Source organism: Spermophilus citellus (assembly GCF_964194105.1).
Source record: "Spermophilus citellus genome assembly, chromosome: 16".
Classification (NCBI taxonomy): Eukaryota; Metazoa; Chordata; class Mammalia; order Rodentia; family Sciuridae; genus Spermophilus; species Spermophilus citellus.
Window position 1 is genome coordinate 60,114,774 of NC_138196.1, and position 23,400 is coordinate 60,138,173.

At 34.2% G+C, this 23,400-nt stretch overlaps 1 protein-coding gene across 3 annotated transcripts in view; it reads left to right on the forward strand.

The window, feature by feature from the left end:
- Positions 1-23,400, forward strand: part of GPM6A (glycoprotein M6A) — a 325,059-nt gene that overhangs the window by 41,952 nt on the left and 259,707 nt on the right. The window contains exon 2 of one of the 3 annotated variants that reach the window (XM_081269582.1): positions 9,974-9,995. The exons of the other annotated variants lie outside the window; for them this stretch is intronic. The gene's annotated coding sequence lies outside the window, so the exon portion shown is untranslated. The remainder of the gene's footprint in view (positions 1-9,973; positions 9,996-23,400) is intronic. 3 annotated transcript variants of the gene reach the window in all.

A 23,400-nucleotide genomic window follows, 5' to 3' on the forward strand; every position in this document is an offset into this window, starting at 1 on the left:
TCCCAACATATCTGCCAATTTTGAGTTTGGTTCTGATGGTTGAAATACTGTGTGTGTGTGTGTGTGTGTGTGTGTGTGTGTGTGTGTGTGTCTTAGTGTACCTGGTATTTTTTGTTGAAAGGAGAACATTATAGATTGCTGAGAATAAATGAGGTGAATAGGGCTTAAGTGTGAGGTTCATGTTTATATGGTTAGGAATTAGCCCATGTTTCTATTTGCTCTAGCCACAGTGTCAGACTAAAAATTTTCTCTGGAGCTCTTGTTTTTATTTCCCTTTGTCTTTAAGTTTTCCTGGAAGTTTCATAAGTTAGGTGTGAGATGTGTAGGTCTTAAGTGGCACTTCCCTGTCATACAAGAGTCCTGTTGATATGATGATTAGACTTTAGTCTTTTAATGAGCCTGTGCCTTTTATCCTCCTTCTTCTTCTATCCTTGAGGGAGACAGGAAGACTGAGTGGGATGGAGTTGGGGCTTTCCCTTCTTCCAGGTAAGTTAAGGTCCTGTAAAATATTTCCCCTTGAGGGCAGGTCTTTAAGAAGAACAGAATTCTCTGGGTATATTTTAAAATGCCTAGGTTCCTCTCTCCATAATTAGAAATGGTGATATGATCCAGTGAGGGGTTTTGTATGAAATTGATGAGATGATAATGTTAACCAGATGATAATGTCTGAAATTACAGTTCATCACTCAAAAAGTGTTTTATAATTTCAGCTACCTTGTAAGAAAGTTTGGATTAATGAAGTTTCAGGAATTAGCATACTGTATTGCTAAAGCTTAGGATACCCAAACTAGTGTTATTGTATAAGGTACATATTTTCGTGTATTAAATAGTATACATATAAGCATCAAATGATATTATTTAATCTTGTCCCTAATTTTTAATGAAAAAGTATCTATGACCTTCAATTAGATTTTTTTCCCAGAATTAAAACACACTTGTAGTTAAAAATAACTTACATTTTATACATTTTAACCTAACAATGTTCTGGGATTAGTCATGATATCATAGATTGTTAGAATTTGATGAAATCTTTGAAATTGTTCAGTTTTATTTTTATATTTTATAGATCAAGCCTATAAAAAGTTAATTGTGTCATCTAGTGTCAAAAAGCTAATACGTGGCTCTATTATATTATGATGTTTTAAAATGTGAATTTTAGTCACACAGTGCCACAGTGCCTAAATCAAAGTTATACCATCTTTACTTTTGATCAGGGCATTTCCACACAGTGAAGTTAATAATGAGGATTCTGAAATCCTGAAGGAATCAAAGCAATATCTGACTCATCACAAAATTCTATGCCTGGACTTTTAGTTTCTCCCTTATAATTCTAAAAAAATGTTATGTTATTATATCCAAGTTATTAAAAAAAACTAATCCAAGTTTGTCAATTCTGTTTAAAAAAGTTTAATTAGAACATATTGGTTCCAATCTGTATAAGAGCTTATTTAAGAAAGTAAGTCAGGACATTTGTGAATTCCAAAGTAGACTATTTGGCAATGATTTTGTGTTATTTGATAAGGACACTACTCAGTGGTTGGGTAACCTTGGTCCAGTTATTTAATCTTTCTGTACTTCAATTTTCTGTAAAATGGGATGTGGACAATGGTTTCCAATTCACAGTGCCATGGTAAAGATTAAATATATAAGTTGCTTAGAACAATATCTAGCAGTGATTTCCTACATTAATGTCAGTCATTATAATTAAAGCCCCCTTGGCCATTTTAGAGGTATGATCGTTCATTTTCTATGCTACCTTTAAAATGTTTCTTTTCATTCTGATAATTTTGCATGGATTTGTATGTGTGTGTGTAGCAGGGATGGGTAATGGTGGTGAGGCAGGAATATGTCCAATTTCAACAATTGTCATACAGAATGACAAAGCCTGGTTCTAAAACTCATTGTTTATAACCATACATCTGTGTTGAGTGAACTAGTGCCACCCCAAAATTCTTAGTTTTTTTTCTTTTTTAATTGATTTTTTTAAAAAAATAAATGACAGCAGAATGCATTACAATTCTTATTACACATATACAGCACAATTTTTTCATATCTCTGGTTGTATATAAAGTATGTTGACATCAGTTCGTGTCTTCATACCTGTACTTTGGATAATGATGTTCATCACATTCCACCATCATTGCTAAATGCCTGCCTCCTCCCTTTCCCTCCCACCCCTCTGCCCTATCTAGAGTTGTCTATTCCTCCCCTGCTCCCCCTCCCTACCCCACTATGAGTCAGCCTCCTTATATCAGAGAAAACATTCAGCATTTGTTTTTTGGGGATTTTTAAAAAAGTATGCTGCTTTGCTCATCTTTTCTGTTATTTTTGTTTAAGATAATTTTTAGTAAACCTCTGCAATTGCAGAAATCCTTGAATTGCATGTATGTATTGAATTGCTTCAAGTGTGAGTGTTTGCATGTGTAGAGAATCATTTTTATGTGAATGACAGGCTATTATATTGCAATTTACAGTACCTCAAAAATGTAAAGCTAGATATATTGTGAGCTCTTCTCATGGATAGACTATTAAACATATTAAAATAGTTAAGTGATATATTAAACTGTGCTTTCATTTATGAAAATGGGGACTTACATGTTATGAAATATGAATATAAAGAGTTCTCTATAATTTCCTGCCCTCATTCCCAGCAATTTGATGTGTTTACAGATGGTAATTATGCATCTTTATGGGATATAGGATGATATTTATACATTGTACATTAATCAACTCATAATATTTAGTTTATCCATCATATCAAGCATTTTTCATTTCTTTGTGATGAAAACATTCAAAATCCTTTCTTCTAGCTATTTTTATATGGTACAACATTTTTACTACAATCACCTTTCCATATAACAGACTGAGGTATCATTTCACCCCAGTTAGAATGCTAATAAAATCAAATTTAAAAGTGAAAAATGTTGGCAAAGATATGGAGAAAGGGGAACTCATATGCACTGTTGGTGAAAAGGTAAGTAAGTACAGAAATTATGGAAAACAGTATGGAATTCCCTTTAAAAATAAAAAATAGAACTACCATATGATCTGGTAATCCCACTACTGGTTATATATCCAAAGGAAATATAACAAAGAAGCACCAGTAATTTTGCAAATAATTTTACTTATATAATTATTTTGTGTTTCTACATCTTGCAAACTGTTTTCTGTGTGAAAAGCTTTATTCTTTTAGTTGATCCATGGTACATGTTGGTGAATAGCACGGGATGTTTTGATATGTTATATATTGTGTAATGATCAAGTCAGGGTAAACATATCTGTCCATTAAAACATTTGTCACTACTTGTAGTGAAAGTATTCAGTCTTTTTTCACCCTTAATGTGGTCATTTAATATTTCTTGAATTGATTACATTGTATAATATGGTCTTTCTTTCATCTACCCTGCATATACAGTCTGATCTTTTATTTATTTATATTTGTTCGAATTAGTTATACATGATAGCAGAATGCATTTCGATTCATTGTACACAGATAGAGTGCAACTTTCATTTCTTTGGTTGTACATAATGTAGAGTCACACAACACGTGTAATCATACATGTTCCCACGGTAAGGATGTTCATCTTATTCCACCATCTTTTCTACCCCCATTATGGGTCAGCATCCACTTTTCAGAGAGAATATCCACCCTTTTTGTGGGGGGGATTGGTTTACTTTGCTTAGAGTGATATTCTTCAACTCCATCCATTTACCTGCAAGTGCCATAATTTTATTCTTTTAATGCTGAATAACATTCTATTGTGCATATATACCACAGTTTTTTTTAATCCATTTATCTATTGAAGGACATTTAGATTGATTCTACAGTTTAGCTATTGTAAATTGAGCTGCTACAAACATTGATATGGCTGTGTCAATATACTATGCTGATTTTAAGTCCTTTGGGTATATTCTGACAAGTAGCATAGCTGGGTCAAATGGTTGTTCCATTCCAAGTTTTTTAAGGAATCTCCCTACTGCTTTCCAGAGTGGTTGCACCAATTTGCAGTGCCACCAGAGGGGATAGAGGAAGGCACAGAGTGTATGGTCTTTTGGACAGTAGATTAAGTGGAAGTGTTAAACACACAGACACACACACACACACACACACACACACACACACACACACACACCACCCCTGAGACTCCTGGCGAGTTTATTATGTATTCAGACAGTAATTATATTCTTCATTGATTTACCCCATCTACAGGCATGTGAAATTGAGCCTTCATATGAAGACGAGAAATTTTCGTTCTTTTTATTGGGGAGGAAAATGAATTAGAATAGCTTTTTGAAAGGGCAATAGCAAAAGACTAAACTGTGGCTTCATAGGATGAAATAAAAAGCTTCCTTTAACGTCAGTGAAGCTTTCTTTAATGTCAGCAATGCTCCCTTTGGAAACCCTAGTGCTGTGGCAAAGTAGATAACACAGATGTTGGTGGATAACACTATAGTTCATTTCAAGCTTAATGGGCTGCTAATATATTCTCAAAGTGACCAGAGGCAAATATTCTCTAGGGACCTTCCAAGATCTGTGGAAATGTGTGTTTCTGGTCAAGGGAGGAGGGAAGAAAATCATTTTTTAGAATACAGTTTTGGCCATTTCTACATGTCACCCAGCAAATGAATTTATAAAGAGATTTTTGAAAGCTGTTTTGTGGTTCTCAATGATGGAGGCTTTGAAAATACCCTTGAAATATAATTGCAGTATGTAGATCTGTAATCTAATGCTGTATAGAACAGCAGACTTGCCTCTGAATGAACAATGCTTTCCTAAGGTTTGTGGAGTTTTTTACTTTATTTGGCTACCATTCAATTACTTTTTAGGTGAATGATATCATTCAGGTATTTTATTTGTGCCAAATAGCTTTGTACAGGAAATCAAAAAAATAAACAATGCTCTATCATACCTATTTATTCTGAAACACTGAAATATTGATAACATTCTGGGACCACAAGTTGCATAAATGTTAGAAAGGCAGGAGCAGAAAGAAAATAGGTTGCTTTTTATATCATTATTTCTTTTAAATATTGATCAGCACAAGGCAGATAAATTACTTTGGGTTTTTAGAGAATTAACAAACACATTTAATCCATTGATTTCAATTTCACAAATCTGGAAAATTTATGTAACATTAAGTAAAATTTTTATTTTTAATATTGCCCTTCTACATATTTAAAGGGGTCACTGTTTGATGTTGACTTTGGTTTTCTTGGAACAATGAGGGAAAAGGCACTCTGACACTTTGGAATTTGCTTTGGATTAGTTATAGTTATTATAATTGATGAGTTTTCTCCTGCATTTCTGGTATCCCAAGACTTAACTCAAAAAGGTATTCTATATTTTTATTTAAATTCTCTTCAATATTTTGTTTGAAAATATTGTCCTAACTTAGACTATGCTACAGAAACTGTTTATAAAAATTTCATTTCTCTTTATTTATTTATTGTACTATTTTATGATATTCATTACTTTTTTCATAAACATAGAATACACTTGTTAAGCTGCACTCTACTTTGATTTGTAAATTCATACAGCAATTTTTATCACATCCTCTTGACCTTCCCTAGCCTTTGGACCTCTTCAAGAAGTTTCTTACATCTTTATAAATGCATTTTTATCAAAAAGTTTGCTGCCAAACAGATTTTTGTGATAGTTTTCAGTATTTGTGTTTTTGAGATTGTAGGGTATTCTTACAGTGCCCAGTATTGGGTCTGGTTACATAAGTTTGGGCTTATTGGACAAGTTCAGTAAAGTGTTCCATGCTTTATTTCATGATGCTGTTTTGCAGGTGTACTTCCAAAATATAGTGATATGCATTCATAATTTTCCGAGGAACAGTTTTCATAGCTTTACACTTGTTATATTTGCTGGCTATTTTTTAAAGGCATAGAAAATAAATAATTTAGTGCTTTTGATATTTATACCACTCTCCATGAAATTCAGAGAAGGAAAAGCTGGTATTCTTCTTGGCCCATATCAATATTTAGAAATCTTCCCTGGAGTGGCTATGTAACAGCCAAGATACTGAGACTCTGTTATCAAGAGAGAGGCATGCTGGGCTCTGGTTATTGAGTTTATTAAGTTTTTCTGCATAAGTGACACTCATCTCCACTCTTTTTCAGCAGCCCGTGGGCATCCAATTTATAGCACAGAGTCATTCCACTTCTGAAACAATAAAACCCATGATTTTAACTTGCAAATTAACCTTTAACTTTCGAATCTTATCATCTCTGCCTTTTCCATTGCAACAGCCATAATTTATGCTTTTATTTTGTGCCTGGATTATGAACACATCTTCCTTTGCCCCCAGAACTATCTTCTTTCGGTGCTAATCTATAAATGTCAAACTAATCAGCCCTCCCACCAGGCTAACCCCTCCTGTGACTCCTTATTAACTTTGTGATCTTTAGCGTGCCAAGAGGCCCTCAGAGTCTTTCCTTCATTTCCTTATTCATCTGATGCACAACCTTTACCTGTGCACACACTTTTCCATGACTCTTTGGATTTTTGAATTCTGCAGAACTCTGAAAAGGATGTGTCAGTCTTGACTCTTTCTCCTTCTTCCTGTAGATCCTTACATATCCAGCAAATACTTAATTCTGATCATCATGCCTAATATAAAATAAATGATAATATTTTAATCATTAGCATGATGACCCACTTTCTTCTACTCCATCTCTGTTTGCTTGATTGTCTTGCTCAACCTTTGTGTTCCTATTTCTCAGACAATTTTCACATTTGGTCATCAGAATCCTTTCATTTGTATTTTCAACCAGTCTTTTGGTTGTTCATGAGTGGGGATTGCAGTATTTCTTTAGACTATTTTGTAGAGTGCCTCGTTTCTAGATACAAAGTGGGAACTTATAGATTTGTTCAATTAGCATGCAAATTAATGAATATAGTTCCTTGAGAGGAGGTATCCTTGTCATATATTTCTTTGATATCTGCCTTAATGTTTGGTCTAAAGTACAAAGTTTTGGATCAATAAGTTTTGTAGATGGAGATTATAGGGTGGAAGAAAACTGAAGGAAACCCAGTGAGGGATCCAGAGCTCTCATAATGGGAAAAATGTGTCCATTATATTTGCATCTTCATTTTTCACTCTCCTTTAAAGCCCAAGCATTCAATTCTAGACATTTCAAAGCTGCATGCTCCATAAGAACTTTTCTTTTGCAAGCTTTTCTGGAGAGCAGCCCCCCCCCCATTTCTCTTCTGCATACATTTTATTTGAGCAATAGTTAAATATACAGACGGTCCCTGACTTATAATGTTTCAACTTATGATTTTTCAGCTTTAGGATGGTGTGAAAGCAGTGTGCATTCAGTAGAAATCATACTCTGAATTTTGAATTTGGATCTTCTCCCAACCAAACTGTAGTTCCTGGTCAACCACCAATACTCCACAGTGTTCTACTGTGTTGCTAAGTTAGATACTAGGTAGCTTAGGTGTATTACATGCATTATTAATTTAGGATCTTTCACTAACTTATGATGGGCTTATCAAGGTTAACACCATTGCAAGTTGAGGAGCATCTGTATTTTAGTTTTTGTTTTTTCCTTTGGTACTGAGGATTGAATCCAGGGGTGGTTTTTACCACTGAGCTGAATCCCCAGTTCCTTTTCATTCTTTTTTTTTTTTAAATTTTGAAATAGGGTCTCTCTAAATTGCTGAGGCTGACCTTGAATTTGCAATCCTCCTACCTCAGCCTCCAGAGTCACTAGGATTATAGTTGTATGCCACTGTGCCCAACAAGCATCAGTATTTTGATATACTTATTTCAGTACAAAGCATGTACTTTCTGATACTTACCCCACTAAAGTATTATGAAGAAATCACTGATTTTGTGTACTCTACTAGAATAAGAGATTTATTTGATTCTCATGTTTGTGTTTCAGAGAAATAAAAATCATCACATTATTCTCCGTCTCTGCCGCTATTGAATTTGTATTTGGTTTTCTTCAAATATAATTAGGATTAAAATTACATTACATTGTTTAGGAATATAGTATAGTATTCAGTTAGAAAGAATGCTTAAAAGTTTAAAAGTAAGGGTCAGAGGATGGATTGATCAACTTCCTTTTATACTTTTAACTTAAGCTGAATCAATTGAATACCGCCTAGTATAGTTTAACTGGTGGATTATTTCCTTTTTCATTGAATCTGGGCCTAAGTAATTTTTAAAAATCTTCTTTGAACAAGAGGTAACTTAGAATTTGACAGAGTGAAATTATGCAGATTATTTATTTAAAACTATAAAAATTTTAGTATCTTATCAATATACAAATTCCTAGATATAAGCAAACGAATCCAAAGTTAAGATTTAAGAAATGATGACAAGCGTGAGTGCAAAGGACGAGGTGTGATGGTGTACACCTGTAATCCCAGTGGCTCAAGAGGCTGAGGGAGAAAATCAAAAGTTCAAAATCAGCTTCAGTTACTTAGGGAGGCCCTAAGCAACATAGACCCTGTCTTAGAGTAAAACATTAAAACAAGGGCTGGGAGTATAGCTCAGTGGTTAAGCACCCCAGGGTCAGTCCCTGCTACCAAAAAAAAAAAAAAAAAAAAAAAAAAAGGACATTAGGGCAAAGGGAATTTAAATTTAATGAGGTAGAGAAAAATGAGAAAAATCAGGTGAACTTTGGTGAAATTGTGAAGCAATCATTCATATATATATATATATAAATATATATATATATATATATATTTATCATTAAGTTCTATTTTAATTTATAAATAAATAAAACAATATCAAAATAAAATCTGCCTGAAAAGATATTTCTTTACTTCTATACTGACCAAAATATACCATAGCTACCATCATATTTGAGCAAATGTACCCAGATGCTGTTGCAAATGCTTTAAATGTAATGGTTTATTTCAGTCTTACCAAAATCCCAAGGGTTGAATATTGTTACCCTTTTTTTATAAGGTCAGAGCGTGTAAGTTGTGCATCTGGGATTGGAACCTGGGGCACTTGATTTCATAAGTCTGTCATTTTCTGATTTTTCAGAACATGTTTTCTATTATGGAGTATTTCTTGATGAAAAAAAAAAAAAACAACCAAGGGACATGAGACAAAGAAATCAGCTATTTCTCCAATGAACTAACTAGACTTTGCTTTTTCCCATGGACCCTGGGAAGAGGTGTGGTATTATCCTGTTGATACAAGTGGAAAAACTATCATCCCAGAAATTCCTTTCTAGCACAAGACTGAAAAATGAAGTGTAGCCTTTGTCTAGTTGTGGAAAAATCTGTGTGGCCAAAGCTAAGGTACTTGAACTTCCAGGCATTGTGTGTTGGAGAGGAGGGATATTTCTTTCCACATCTCAGGATCCTTCTTAAGCAAAAATGTGGAATTTACATTGGATCCACAAATTGATATAGGTTTTTAAAACTATTTAATAACATTATCTGTCCCCTTGACTTAAATATTATGAGACTCTCCTAGCTTCTGAACTACTTTCTCAGTACTATTTTGATAATCTCTTTTGCTCATCTGATAGCTCTTTGCTACCAGACAACCAGAGAAGATGTTTCTCTTTTCCTAGTTAAATAGAAAATTTGTTAGGTCCAGATCATTTTTAAAGACTCAAAGACATAGAGACATATGAAGTCCTCTGAGTAACAGGTGCAGGGATACAGTTGGACTATAAGGATAACTTTACAATTATAGATACCTTATTTTTTTAAACTGACCATGTTTCAGAACATAAAAATGTATTGAAGTGAGAAAGAGAAATGATGACTTCTATCTCTATCCAGAGATGACCAACTTATGATCTCAGATTCACTGATCCTTGGACTCTCCTAGGGCTTTTCTTTGAACTCTTCTAGGACTTTCCTAGACTTTTAAAGTGAGAAAATAAGATAACACTGACTGTCATGTTTACTGCTTTCTAGTTATTGTTCTAAGTATTCTATATACACATTGATTACAATTCTATTTGTTTTATTTTCTTTGTTTTACAGATGAGGAAACTGGCAGAGAGAGGTGAGGAAACTTTTGCTTAAGCTAATATTGCTCTTAAGAGTTTGAACTGGGGGTGCTGGGTCATACCTGAGCGGTAGAGTGCATGCCTTGCGTGTGTTCGAGGCACTGGGTTCGATCCTCAGCATCACATATAAATAAATAAAGGTATTGTGTCCACCTACAACTAAAAAAAATAAATAAATAAATAAAAGAGTTTGAGCTGGGATTTGTATTGAGGTTGCTTCACAGCAGGGACTACACACATAACCAAGGAAGCAGTACTATCCAGTGGAACTTTCTGGGGTGTTGAAAATGTTGTCTGAGTTCTCCAGTACCACAGTGATTATCGAGCACTTGAAATGTAGACAGGGCACCTGAGCAAATGCATTTTAATTTTAATTAATTCAAATTTAAATAGCTACATGTGACTGATAACTACCTTACTTGTCAGCACAATCCTATACTGCAGTGACTCTTTAGGAAAAGTCAAAGTATACACTGGGTCAGAAAAGGACTAAACATATTTAATTGGACAAGTTTGTTTCACCCAGAGATCTTTGCTGTCAGTGTTTACTATGACTGCAAAAAAAAAATGTTCTTAAACCAATTAGGTTACTATCCTAACTCCAATTTAACAGTCACCTTGACAGGTTTTCTGTTTTTTTCCCCTAGTACTGAGAATTAAACCCCAGAGCACTTTACCACTGAGCTACCTCCTCAGCCTTTTAAAATTCCATCTTATTTTGAGATATACTCTCTGAAAATTGCTCTGGCTGCCCTCAAACTTGTAATCTTCCTGTCTCAGACTCCAGAGTAACTGGATTATGGGCACATACCTGGCTTCATGGCAGTTTTAATAAGCTGTGTAAATCTGCCACATGTCTTGCAAGCTTCAGAGCTATATGGTGTCTGGCAATAAAATACTAAATGATCATAACTAAGAATACTGGTAATTAAGGGAAGCATCAAGTAAATTTCTACCATATACGGCTTTATAGGCAATTGGCTGCTTCTATTGTGACTAAAAACTTCATTCTTCCCAAAGCTTTGTGCTTCATGTCTCAAAAGGGAAATCATTTAGATGTCTGAAAATGCTGTTTCCTGAGCCATTTTCACATCTATTTCACAAATGATCACTGCTTTAGAATACCTCTCTGTGGAAAATCATCATGATATAGCAGAGGTTCCAATGGAATATATTTATAGGTTTTTCAGCTGCAAAAAGTACACAATTCTGGGAACTTCTTTGATGTTGAATGAAATTCCCCTGCCCTTTGATATCCTTTATTATTTAATAAAATTTAGGATTGTAGTTATTTAGAATACAGACTGTGTTCTTGAATCAAAGCAGAACCTTGCCATTACTTAACTCTTATGACAAGGGGATTTCTGTTTTCTTTGGCCATTGTACTACAGCAGACCTGGACTTCTCAGTGGACAGGATGACTCATTATATTATTGTATGACTTAATGGGTTCTGGGAAAGCACTTATACAAATATTTGCACAAAAATATCTGTGGAATGGGAGAATGGATTAATGCTTTCTAATATTCTTTATTATATGTTGCTTAGATGGAAGAATTAAAAATTTTCTGTTAGAATAGTCCTTTCCCAAGAAGGCAGTGTAACTGTGACATCAGTTTCTTGTCACAATGAGGACCTGGGAAAATAATTGAATTATATCTTACCCCAATTCCTTTGGGGATATCCATATTATGATCCCTGCCTTATGTCACAATCTATGATAGAAATTCATTCTGCAGTTCAGAACATGGTTCTAGGATTCCTGGACATCTAACTTTGTAGTACTGGGGACATAGAAATAAACCTCTATTGGAGCCCCCTTGAGAAACATGTTTCTTTTGTCCTAAATATTTTTTTTTAAATATTTTCTTAGTTGTATATAGACACAATATGTTTATTAATTTATTTATATGGGGTGCTGAGGATGGAACCCAGTGCCTCATGCATGCAAGGCAAGTGCTCTACCACTGAGCTACAGCCCCAGGTCTTTCCCTAAATATTTGTTTCTATTATATACTTGCAATATTTCCAACATAAGAGAAAGTTGAAGAGATTTTTGGCTTTTGAAAGGGAGTGTTTTAGTTACATGTCTCAAGTAATGGTTGGCTCACCTGGGCCCTTAAATATAATTGTATTAGTCACGGTCTCCAAAGAAATATATATAGAGTGTGCGTGTGTGTGTGTGCGTGGTGTGTGTGCGTGGTGTGCGTGTGTGCGTGTGTGTGTGAGAGAGAGAAAGAGAGAGAGAGAGAGAGAGAGAGAGAGAGAGAGAGAGAGCGCGAGAGAGAAGGAATTGAGTCACATGATTATAGGGTCTAGTGAGTCCTCAACCTGAAGTGTGACCTGGCTAACTGGAGATCAGGAGATACAGTAGTGCAGATCCACCCACATCATGGAGGGCAATTTATTTACTTAGAGTTCACCAATTTAAATCTTAATTTCATTCAAAAACACCCTTCATGAAGAGGAATACAATATCTCAGTAATATAAATGTGAGGAATCCTTGATTTTTTTTTAGATTGTATTTATTTTTTATTTGTTCTTTTGAGACATACATGAAAGTGTAGTACATTTTGACATATTATACATTCATGGAGTGTAATGTCCCATTCTTGTGGTTGTGCATGATGTGGAGTTACACTGGTCATGTATTCATATATAAATATAGGGAAGCTATGTCCAGTTCATTCCACTGTCTTTCCTCAGTCCACTCCCCCCACTTCCCTTCATTCTCTTTTGTTTAATACAGTGAACTTTTTTTCCTCCCCACCTTGTTGTGTGTTAGCATTTGCACTTCAGAGAGAAGACTCAGCCTTTGGCTTTTGGGATTGGTTTATTTCATTTAGCATGATAAACTCCAGTTCCCTTCATTTACTGGCAAATGCCATAATTTCATTATTATTTTTATGGCTGAGTAATATTTTATTGTATATATGCACCACATTTTCTTTATCCATTCATCTGTTCTAAGACACCAAGGTTGGTTCCATAGCTTAGCTATTGTGAATTGAGCTGCTATAAATATTGATGTGGCTGTGTCACTAGAGTATGCTGATTTTAAGTCCTTAGGGTATATACTGAGGAGTGAGTTAACTGGGTCAAATGGTGGTTCTGTTCCAAGTTTTCTGAAGAATCTCCATACTGCTTTCCAGAGTGGTTGCACCAATTTGCAATCCCGCTAGCAATGTACGAGTGTACCTTTTCCCCTACATCCTCACCAACATTTATTGTTATTTGTATTCTTTATAATTGCCATTCTATCTGCAGTGAGATGAAATTTCAGTATAGTTTTCATTTGCATTTCTCTAATTGCTAGAGATGTTGAACACTTTTTCATATATTTTTTGACCAGCTGTGTTTCTTCTTTTGTGAAGTATCTGTACAGTTCTTTTTTACCCATTTATTAATTGGATTATTTGTTTATTGAGTTCTTGACGTATCCTGGAGATTAATGCTCTATCTGAGGTTCAGGGGGCAAAGATTTTCTCCCATTCTGTAGGCTTTGTCTTCATACTCTTCCTTTGCTGTGAAGAAGCTTTTTAGTTTGATACCATCTCATTTAATGATTCTTGATTTTACTCCTTGCAATTTAGGAGTCTTGTTGAGGAATTTGATTCCTAAGCCAACATGATGGAGAGTTTGGCCTATATTTTCTTCTGGTAGGCTCAGGGTCTCTGGTCTAACACCTAAGTCTTTGATCCACTTTGAGTTGAGTTTTATGCAGCGTGACAGAAAGGGGTTTAATTTCATTTTGCTACATAATTTCATTTTCCAGTTTTCCCAGCATCATTTGTTAAAGAGGCTGTCTTTTCTCCAATGTGTGTTTATGGTGCCTTTGTCTAGTATGAGATAACTGTATTGATGTGGGTTTATCTCTGTGTCTTTTGTTCTGTACCATTGCCCTTCATGTGTGTTTTGGTGCCAATGCCATAATGTTTTTTATTACTCTAACTCTTTAGTGTAATTTAAAGTTGGCATTGTGATGCCTTCTGCTTCACTTTTCTCACTAAAGATCACTTTGGCTGTTTTGGACCTCTTATTTTTCCAAATGAATTTTCTGTTTCTATGAAAACCATCTTTGGAATTTCAATAGGAATTGCATTAAGTCTGTACAGCACTTTTGGTACCATCCCAATATTAATTCTGCTTATCAAGAACATAGGAGATCTTTCCTTCTTCTAAGGTCTTCTTCAATTTCTTTCTTTAGTGTTCTATATAGTTCATTGTAAAGGTCTTTCACTGCTTTTGTTAAATTCCTTCCCAAATATTTTATTTTTTTCAAGGCTATTGTGAATGGGACAATTTTCTTAATTACTCTTTTCAGTTGATTCATCACTGATGTGCTGAATGCAATTGATTTATGGGTGTTAATTTTATATCCTGCTGCTTTGCTGAATTCATTAATGAGCACTAGAAGTTTTCTGGGTCTTCTAAATATAGAATAATGTTTGTAGACAAAGCCTTGATTTATATAAAGGTACATAATTCTGGGATTGGCGCTAGTTTTTTTTTTTTTTTCCAGAAAATTGTTACAATCTATTCATACTTGTCATCAGCTACTTATTATGATGTGTGTATATTTCAGATGACTTACATGCCTAATCCCTTACTGTTTGAACAGTCTTCCAAGGTACATGGTGTTCTCCACAGTGATGTTAGGGACACAGATGGTTAAGAGGTCATCTGCTCTGTTACTAGAAGAATGAGGATTCAATCCAGAACTGCCTGATTCCAAGGCCAGTGCTCTTTTCACTCTGCCTGCTGCATTAACTTCTCTGTCTGTTCAGGACCTGATGGTATGGAAACCCTGAGTGTCAATACCTGTTTCTAATGTTTGATCTCCACCTTCAATTCTGTTTCCACTGAGCAAGGAATTCACAATGTATGTTTCTTTCATTCAGTTTTTCCACTGAAAACTACAGACAAAAATTTATAAAGAAAAATGGCTTATTTCAGGGTTCCTTAATAGATAGATAGTCATCAAGAGAAGGCATTATTTCCCCCCCATGGGGGGGGGGAATAGGCAGGATGAGAGATCAAGGCTTTCAAACATTTATTAATGTGTTACAACGAAGAGTAGTAAATTCTAGGTTAAAGAGAGGAAACATCCTTTCCTGTGGCCATTTGGAACGGTGGCATTCACTGTAACAGAAGTCTGAAACAATCAAAAGAGCCTTTCTAAATATTATGGGGAAGATATGTCTTACAAAATACCATGTTTTAAAATTCAATATCCTTCCACCCCTTTCCATTTTGAGAAATCTACTTCATGACATATGTAAACATTTTGATACTTTGTAAATAAATGCTGAATTTATGGTTGGAAATTTTAGCAGGAATATTAAGAGTCTTGTTAGTAATCATTTAAGATGACAGGAAGAACCAAGGCATTTAAAAGTATTGTGGCCCAATTTAAAATATTTTATTAAGATAATTTTTTTCCTAAAATTAGTATTTTGTCTTTTTGCACGTAGGCATAGCAAAAAATAGCACTGCTCTGTTGGTTGACTGGAGCAGATTGTCCTAGGTTCTTCTGAGAGTAAAGTATATATGAAACTCTCCAGAGCTTTTTTTGTTTTCATTTTTGAAACACATTTCAATAACCGGAAATGATTTTGCAATTCCTCTCCTTGAAACTAGTGGTTGAACCTGGAATATTTACATTTTGTTAAGTCAGGAATAATGCACAAGTATATTTTTATTTTCATATTTTAGAATTGCCTCTATATTTGTGTAGGAAATATTGCTATGTGCATGCAACTTTCTATTTTAAGAGTCAGTGGAACTTGCAATTATTGAAATTTTTATAAAGTCACTAATATAATTTGAATAAAATTTGAGTAAAAATAAATGTGTGTTATAGCTCACCAGTCACAGCTGATTTTATTTCTTTATTTAGGATTGAACCTGGGGTGCTTAACCACTGAACCACATCCCCAGCTCTTTTTATTTTGAAACAGGGCCTTTCTAAGTTGCTGAGGCTGGTCTCAAACTTCCATCCTCCTGCCCCAGCCTCCAGTGACCCCAAGACACTGGGATTACAGGTGTGTCACCATGCCATAGCTTACTTATTTATTTTTTAATGATTTTTTATGTGTCATTTGGGTGGGTGTTCCTTCTCTTAAAATATCTCAATACTGTAGAAAGCAAATATATTCACTTCCTCAAAGTGTATTGAATTTTCTTGCTGCTATTCATTATCAAATGAATCGCTTTTCTTAACAGTGAACTTTGTGTTCATCCTTGTGTGAATACAATATGTGCTTTTAAGATTTTCTGATGGGGAAACTGTATGGAAATGGAAGGAGACCCTCATTGTTACACAAAATTAAATATAAGAGTTTGTGAGGGGAAAGGGGGAAAAAAAACAAGGGAGAGAATTGAATAACAAGCAGATGGGGTAGAGAGGGAAGATGAGAGGGAAGGGGAGGGGGGATAGTAGGGGATAGGAAAGGTAGCAGAATACAACAGTCACTAGTATGGTATTATGTAAAAATGTGGATGTGTAACCGATGTGATTCTGCAACTTGTATTTGGGGTAAAAATGGGAGTTCATAACCCACTTGAATCAAATGTATGAAAGATGATATGTCATGAGCTTTGTAATGTTTTGAACAACCAATAAAAAATAAAATGGAAAAAAAATAAAAATAAAATTTATATATGACAGCAAAAAAAAAAAAGATTTTCTGATGGAGTTCTTTTTTCTTTATTAAGTCATTTGTCATTCAGTGGTGCTTATATGTTGTCTGACTACTAAATAAGAATTTTATCTTCTTTCCCTCATGTGAAATTCATTGGACATACCGTTTGAGACTCAGAAAGCTACCAGTGCTTTTCCTATTTGATTTCACGGATTATCATCCAAACAACTTAATGCAGATAGTCAGATAATGTTTAAACAAGCTGTTTGCAATACATATACTCAAGGAATGTACTAAATGTGAAGAATGAACAGATACTATAAAGACTATCAGTTCAACTTTATCTTCTTCATGCATTTAAAGTCAAACTGCTGAAGGACTGTGGGAGAACCAGCCAGAGAATACGCCCTCATTTTTTTGTTGGTTCCAAGGAATTTGTTCTGAGGTCAGCTCTTGATAAGAAGAAACAAGGAGTGCTAGGTACGATTCAGTCAAACAGCTCTTCATTAATTTTCTTAATTAAGAAGACAAACTTTTTGACACAAAATATATGCCAAAGACAGCTAGTGATATCTTTAAGATAGATAAGATATGAAATTTATATAACTTGACTTTTAATAAAAAACCTTTCCCTTTATGAAAACATAATGTTTTTATTATAGACAAATAAGAAATTACAGAAAAGAATGAAAAAGAACATCAAAATCATTTTTATTAATACCACCCATTGGTAATTACTTTTGATATTTCTGAGCATTTCTTTTGAAATCATTTTATGATATGCTAGGGTTATGTGAAGTTTGAGTGAGCTGCTCAATTTAGCAGCTGTTTATGAATTCCTTAGTAGTATGAAGGGAGTTTTGCCGTGGGAGAAGAGATGTCCAGATCCCCCTCTCCATCACCCTCACAAAGACACCCAAATGCAGCTTCATTGGTAGAATAGGAAAAGGGCATTCGTGTTCTTAGGAAATTATCATCTGCAAGGATCCAAAGTTTATTCAACAACTGCCCTTTACTTACCAGAGTAACACTGATTGATGGTAATTATTATTGTAAACAGTATTATTATTTTATTGGAAGGGACATAGATCTATGGCAGAACTTTGTGGCAACTGCTTCAAGAGTTCTGTGAAAGGAATTCTTCTCTTTTTCTACTGATCATTTCTGCCCTCCTCTGTGGTTATATTAATCTGTATGATATATTTATATATTTCTCATTTTTATAATGCATTGTAAAAGATTTGGTGGCATAATCAGGGTTTCAGAGGTTAGGTTCTCTAAAGTCAGACAGTTTAAAGGAGATGAAGTAAGATGTGGTGTCCTTGTTTAGACTGCTGTGGTAGAACACCATAGTCTGGTGGTTTAAACATATGTTTACTTTGCACAGTTTTGGAGTCTGGGAGTCTGAGATCAAGGTTTCCTTGTGGTTGGGTTCTTGGTGAGGGCCTTCCTCTTATTTCACAGATGGTCGTCTTCTCATTGTATCCTCTTGTGGCAGGAAGAAAAATCATATCTCTGCTCAAAGGGGAACTACTCCCATGCATGAGAGGCTATACAACACCTTCATGTCCTAAATACCTCCCAAAGCCCTCAACACTAATGTCATCACATTGGGAGATGACAATTTCAACATATGAATTTCGGGGGACACATTCATTCCATATCATGAGGATACTATGATACTGAAGAAAAAATCACAAAGGCCTATTCTCCATAGGGCTTATTAAGCTGTAAGTAGTACTCTAAGATGTCCTCTTCAGTTACTAACTCTGACCTGGGATGTGATTGGAAAGTCAGTAAATATCATTTTTGTAAGATGCTATGTTGACAAGAGTGTTGTAGAGAAAAAGCAAAATTTCATTTGCTCACTCTGCTTTTCATTCACATATTGATGTACCCAAATATTCCATAATATCTGTCTATATATTCAAGGTATTTTCATAAAAATCTACAATATCATGAGAAGCTTGAAACTATAAAGATTTTCCATCATTTTTTTTCTTGAAGAGAAAATATAATGTACTTGTAAAAAATAGTCAGACCTCAATTCTAATATTGACTGTGAAATCTAAATGTTGGGTGCCTTTGATTAAATCATTTGTGTTTTTATACAATTATGTGTAATTTTTATTACTATAATACAATAATGTCTATTCTTCTAACCATTTATTTGGAGATACAAATAAGGTAATGAAATTAAAAGCATTTGTGGAAAACATAATTAATAATTTTTAGCAGTAATAATTAAAAATGCATATTGGATTTATGATATGCTTTTTATAATAATAATAATAATAATAATAATAATAATAATAATAATAATAAAATAATTGACCCTGAATACATCATTATTCTTGATTTCCTGAAACATGAAATAAGTAAACTTTTTTGACTTTCTTCAGTAGAAGTTTTCCCTCTAGTGGTTGCTGTGAAAATCACATAGAGATTTTCTAATGCTTAATGTTCGAATGGAAAATAAGCTAAATAGAATCGAAAAATGAATAACCTGAAATATTGAGGAGCTATTAGTTGTTTTTGTTGTTTTTTTTTAAAGAGGCTATTCATCTGGATTTTAAAGTTGCACAATGGCACTCAAATTTTGAAAATTAGAAAGGAATTCTTTGCTCCATTTATTGTATCCAGTGGATTTTAATGGATATGATTATTAAGATAATAATATGATTTGGGAGAAGCAGTAATAAAGCTGCACCCTTTCTATTTTGTCATATACATGAAGTACTTTTCAAAAACAGGCTTTTTTTTTTTTAATTTTGCTTTCTTTCCTGAGCTGGCTTCCAGTACAGCAGTAATCTCTAATCTTGGCTTCCTCATCGGAAGCCAAGCAGAAGTTCCGCATGAGTAAGCATATTTGATCTTTCTTAAAGGCATCTTCTTAGAAACAATTCCAAAAGGCAAAAACACTTTAATTTGTTGGGAAGATAGATACACTTAAACCATTTAACCCCTGGCACACCTACCAGGCCTACTCTTATCTGCTGTCAATCCCCTCTGTTGCCTCTTCTAGTCCTGTTCAGAGTGCTGTGAGCTGCTTCTTTATGCCTCTCCACATTGCTCTTACTGTTCCCTGTCTTAGCATATTCTGCATCTCTTTGCTGGCTCCTAGGGACCATCTACCTCCAAATCTCACCTCTCAGAAAGGTCTTCCATGACCAACCTAGCAAAATTCATCTTCATTACATCACCTATTTATTTACTCCTACATCACCCATTTATTTACTCCAGAACTCCTATCTCAATCTAAATTGCTATGTAATTTATCTATTTATTTTTTGTATAATTTTTAAAATTTATATATGATAGCAAAATGCATTACAATTCTTATTACATATATAGAGCACAATTTTTCATATCTCTGGTTATATACATATTATACTCACACCCATTCGTGTCCTCATACATGTACTTTGGATAGTAATGACCATCATATTCCACCATCATTAATTACCCCCTGTCCCCTCCCTTCCCCTCCAACCCCTCTGCCCTATCTAGTGTTCCTTTATTCCTCCCATGCTCCCTCTCCCTATCCCACTATGAATCAGCCTCCTTATATCAAAGAAAACATTTGGCATTTGTTTTTTTAGGATTGGCTAACTTCACTTATCATTATCTTCTCTAACTCCATCCATTTACCTGCAAATGTCATGATTTTACTTTCTTTTGTTGCTTAGTAATATTCCATTGGGTATATATGCCACATTTTTTTTATCCATTCATCTATTGAAGGGCATCTAGGTTGGTTCCACAGTTTAGTTATTGTGAATTGTGCTGCTATAAACATTGATGTGGCTGTGTCCCTGTTGTATGCTGTTTTTAAGTTTTTTGGGTATAGACTGAGGAAAGAGAAAGCTGGGTCAAATGGTGGTTCCATTCCCAGTTTTCTAAGAAATCTCCATACTGCTTTCCATATTGGCTACACCAATTTGTAGTCCCACCAGCAATGTATGAGTGTACCTTTTTCCCCACATCTTTGCCAACACTTATTGTTTGTATGCATAATAGCTGCCATTCTAACAGGAGTGAGATGAAATCTTAGAGTGGTTTTAATTTGCATTTCTCTAATTGCTAGAGATGATGAACATTTTTTTTTCATGTATTTGTTGATTGATTGTACATCCTCTTCTGAGAAGTGTCTCTTCAGGTCCTTGGCCCATTTATTGATTGGGTTATTTGTTTTTTTGGTGTTTAGCTTTTTGAGTTCTTTATATACCCTAGTGATTAGTGCTCTATCTGATGTGTGAGGGGTAAAGATTTATTCCCAAGATGCAGGCTCTCTAATCACCTCACATTATTTTTTTGCTGAGAAGAATCTTTTAAGTTTGAGTCCATCCCATTTATTGATTCTTGATTTTAATTCTTGTGCCACAGGAATCTTATTAAGGAAGTTGGGGTCTAATCCCACATGATGGAGATTAGGGCCTATTTTTTCTTCTATAAGATGCAGGGTCTCTGGTTGTATTCCTAAGTCCTTGATCCATTTTCAGTTGAGTTTTGTGCATGCTGAGAGATAAGGGTTTAATCTCATTAATTTTATTTTTAATTAATTCACTATAAGTGTCCCTCAGAAGAATGGAAGCTTCATGAGGCATGCTTATACCTCTTGTTCATGAGTGCATCCCCAAACTTAGAATAGTACTTGACGCAGGGCCGATGCTCAGTGTAGGTTGGCACAATGAATATATGAATGGAAGATGATATGAACATTGACTAATGCACATCTATTGTTTAATAGTCTTACTACAATATTGAAGAGTTTTTTCTGCCCTATTTTAGTTGAGACTCATTTTTCTTCCATTTTTGAAATAAAATTCATCGTCAACTTTACATTCAGATAGAGTCTGTAGAAATTTTGGAATCTTTTACACAGAGGCTTTGCTGTAGATTCATTCAATTTATACATGGGAGAGTGTTTAGTGAGTCCTTGTTTATACTAAATGAGAACATGATATTTTTCCCTTATTTAATAAATTCAGTTAGATTCCACAGCTTATTTGGTGATGTGTTCAATTTATTTTATCTGCTCAGAGGGTATTCCATAAATTAAAGACTTTTTTTTCCCTGAAATTTCTGTTCTTCTATCTTGTCTCTGTGGAGATAATTGCTGTTCACACACACACACACCTGACTTCATCACAGTCTTTTCTAGTCTCAATAATGATTAAAGAAATAACCTCTTCTCAAAAGGCTTTAAAAACCTTTAATTAGTTTTGATTGATGTTCTCCTCTGAAACTGCTTTAATTTCTTCTCATATTACTTCATGGTTTTGAGACCAAAATGTATACATGAAGCCTAAGGATTCAAGGTATCTGAAATGAAGGCTTCTAAATTTACATCCCTCAAAGACTGCCATGGATGCTCTGTAAAACATGTTATTAGGGCATGGTTGTGCTTAGTGGCTTTTCTACTTGTGTTTGTGGCCTATTAATGTGAATTGGTTGCCCAATGCAAATAAAACAGATAGTTTTGCCGAAATGTGTGATGAAAAAGCTAAGACTCCAAATTCTGTGAATTTCCGTGAATTTTCTGCTCTGTCATTTTCTTTGTGCAGCCCTGTGACAACAAGGGAGATGTGCATATATTGTGACAGTGTTCCCCTGGTAATATTTTTTTAAGAGCTGTATGCTTTCTAAATGTGATTTCTCTAAATGTGATAACAGTCCAAGTTGTTCTGGCTGATACTGTGTGTGTGTGTGTGTGTGTGTGTGTGTGTGTGTGTGTTTAAGGAATATATTTTTAATCTATTATAAATTAAAGATAGGAATTGGAATAAAATTGATATGTATTTTGTAGATAGTTGTGTTTGTAACGAAGATTTAAAGATAAATAGATGGAAAACAGCTTCTTTGAGTTATTCAGACTCTTTCCTTTTGCACTCATCCTTTCTTGCTAGCGTTTCCATAGTTACTGGCTTAATCATGATGCACAGAACCATTTCTAATTACAGTATATGCCAGCACAAAAATTAATTCTTTGCATATCTTAGGCCACAAACAGCTTGTAACTTGTTTTTTGGCACTTTATTACCACATAGTCTGAAAAAGACATTTGTACATGATTCTAAATCTGTTATTATCTGTTATTTGTTATTAAAATGAAAATAAGTCTCTAAAGTGGATTGATGTTAAAATAATGGATACACAAAATTTTAAGATATGAAAGTTGAATACAAATTAGGCAACATTAGTAAAATCCCTAACATATTAATAGCAATTATAAGCATTTAATGATCTTTTTCTTATCAGAAAACAACACTAATTGGATGTTCGTCATTTAGAAACTGAAATTACTAGATTGCTGTAATGATTAACCAGAAATCACTCTTTGACATTCATATGTTATAAACCATGGACTGCTTATATCAAAATTCCCTTTGTTAAAATTTTTAAAGGATCTTATAGATCACTTAGTGCAACCTAGTATTTCTTAATGTATTTGAAACTCTTACTGGGGACACTAGGTAATGTCTCCCAATGTCATACAATGAGATGGAACAGTAGACCAATTTAAATTTAGCTTCTTAGCTCTCTATCAATAATCCTATGTTGATCTAGTTAAGGCAGATATTGGAAAAAAAACATTATAGGTATTACACATTCACTTCCATTATTATTTTGTATCTGAGCAGCTATTATAAAATATCAATTATTATCAACAATAGAGATTTTGGAACATGGTTATTTATATGTAAATTTTATTATTACTGTGAAAATGCTATTTGATTCTTAATTAAAATATAT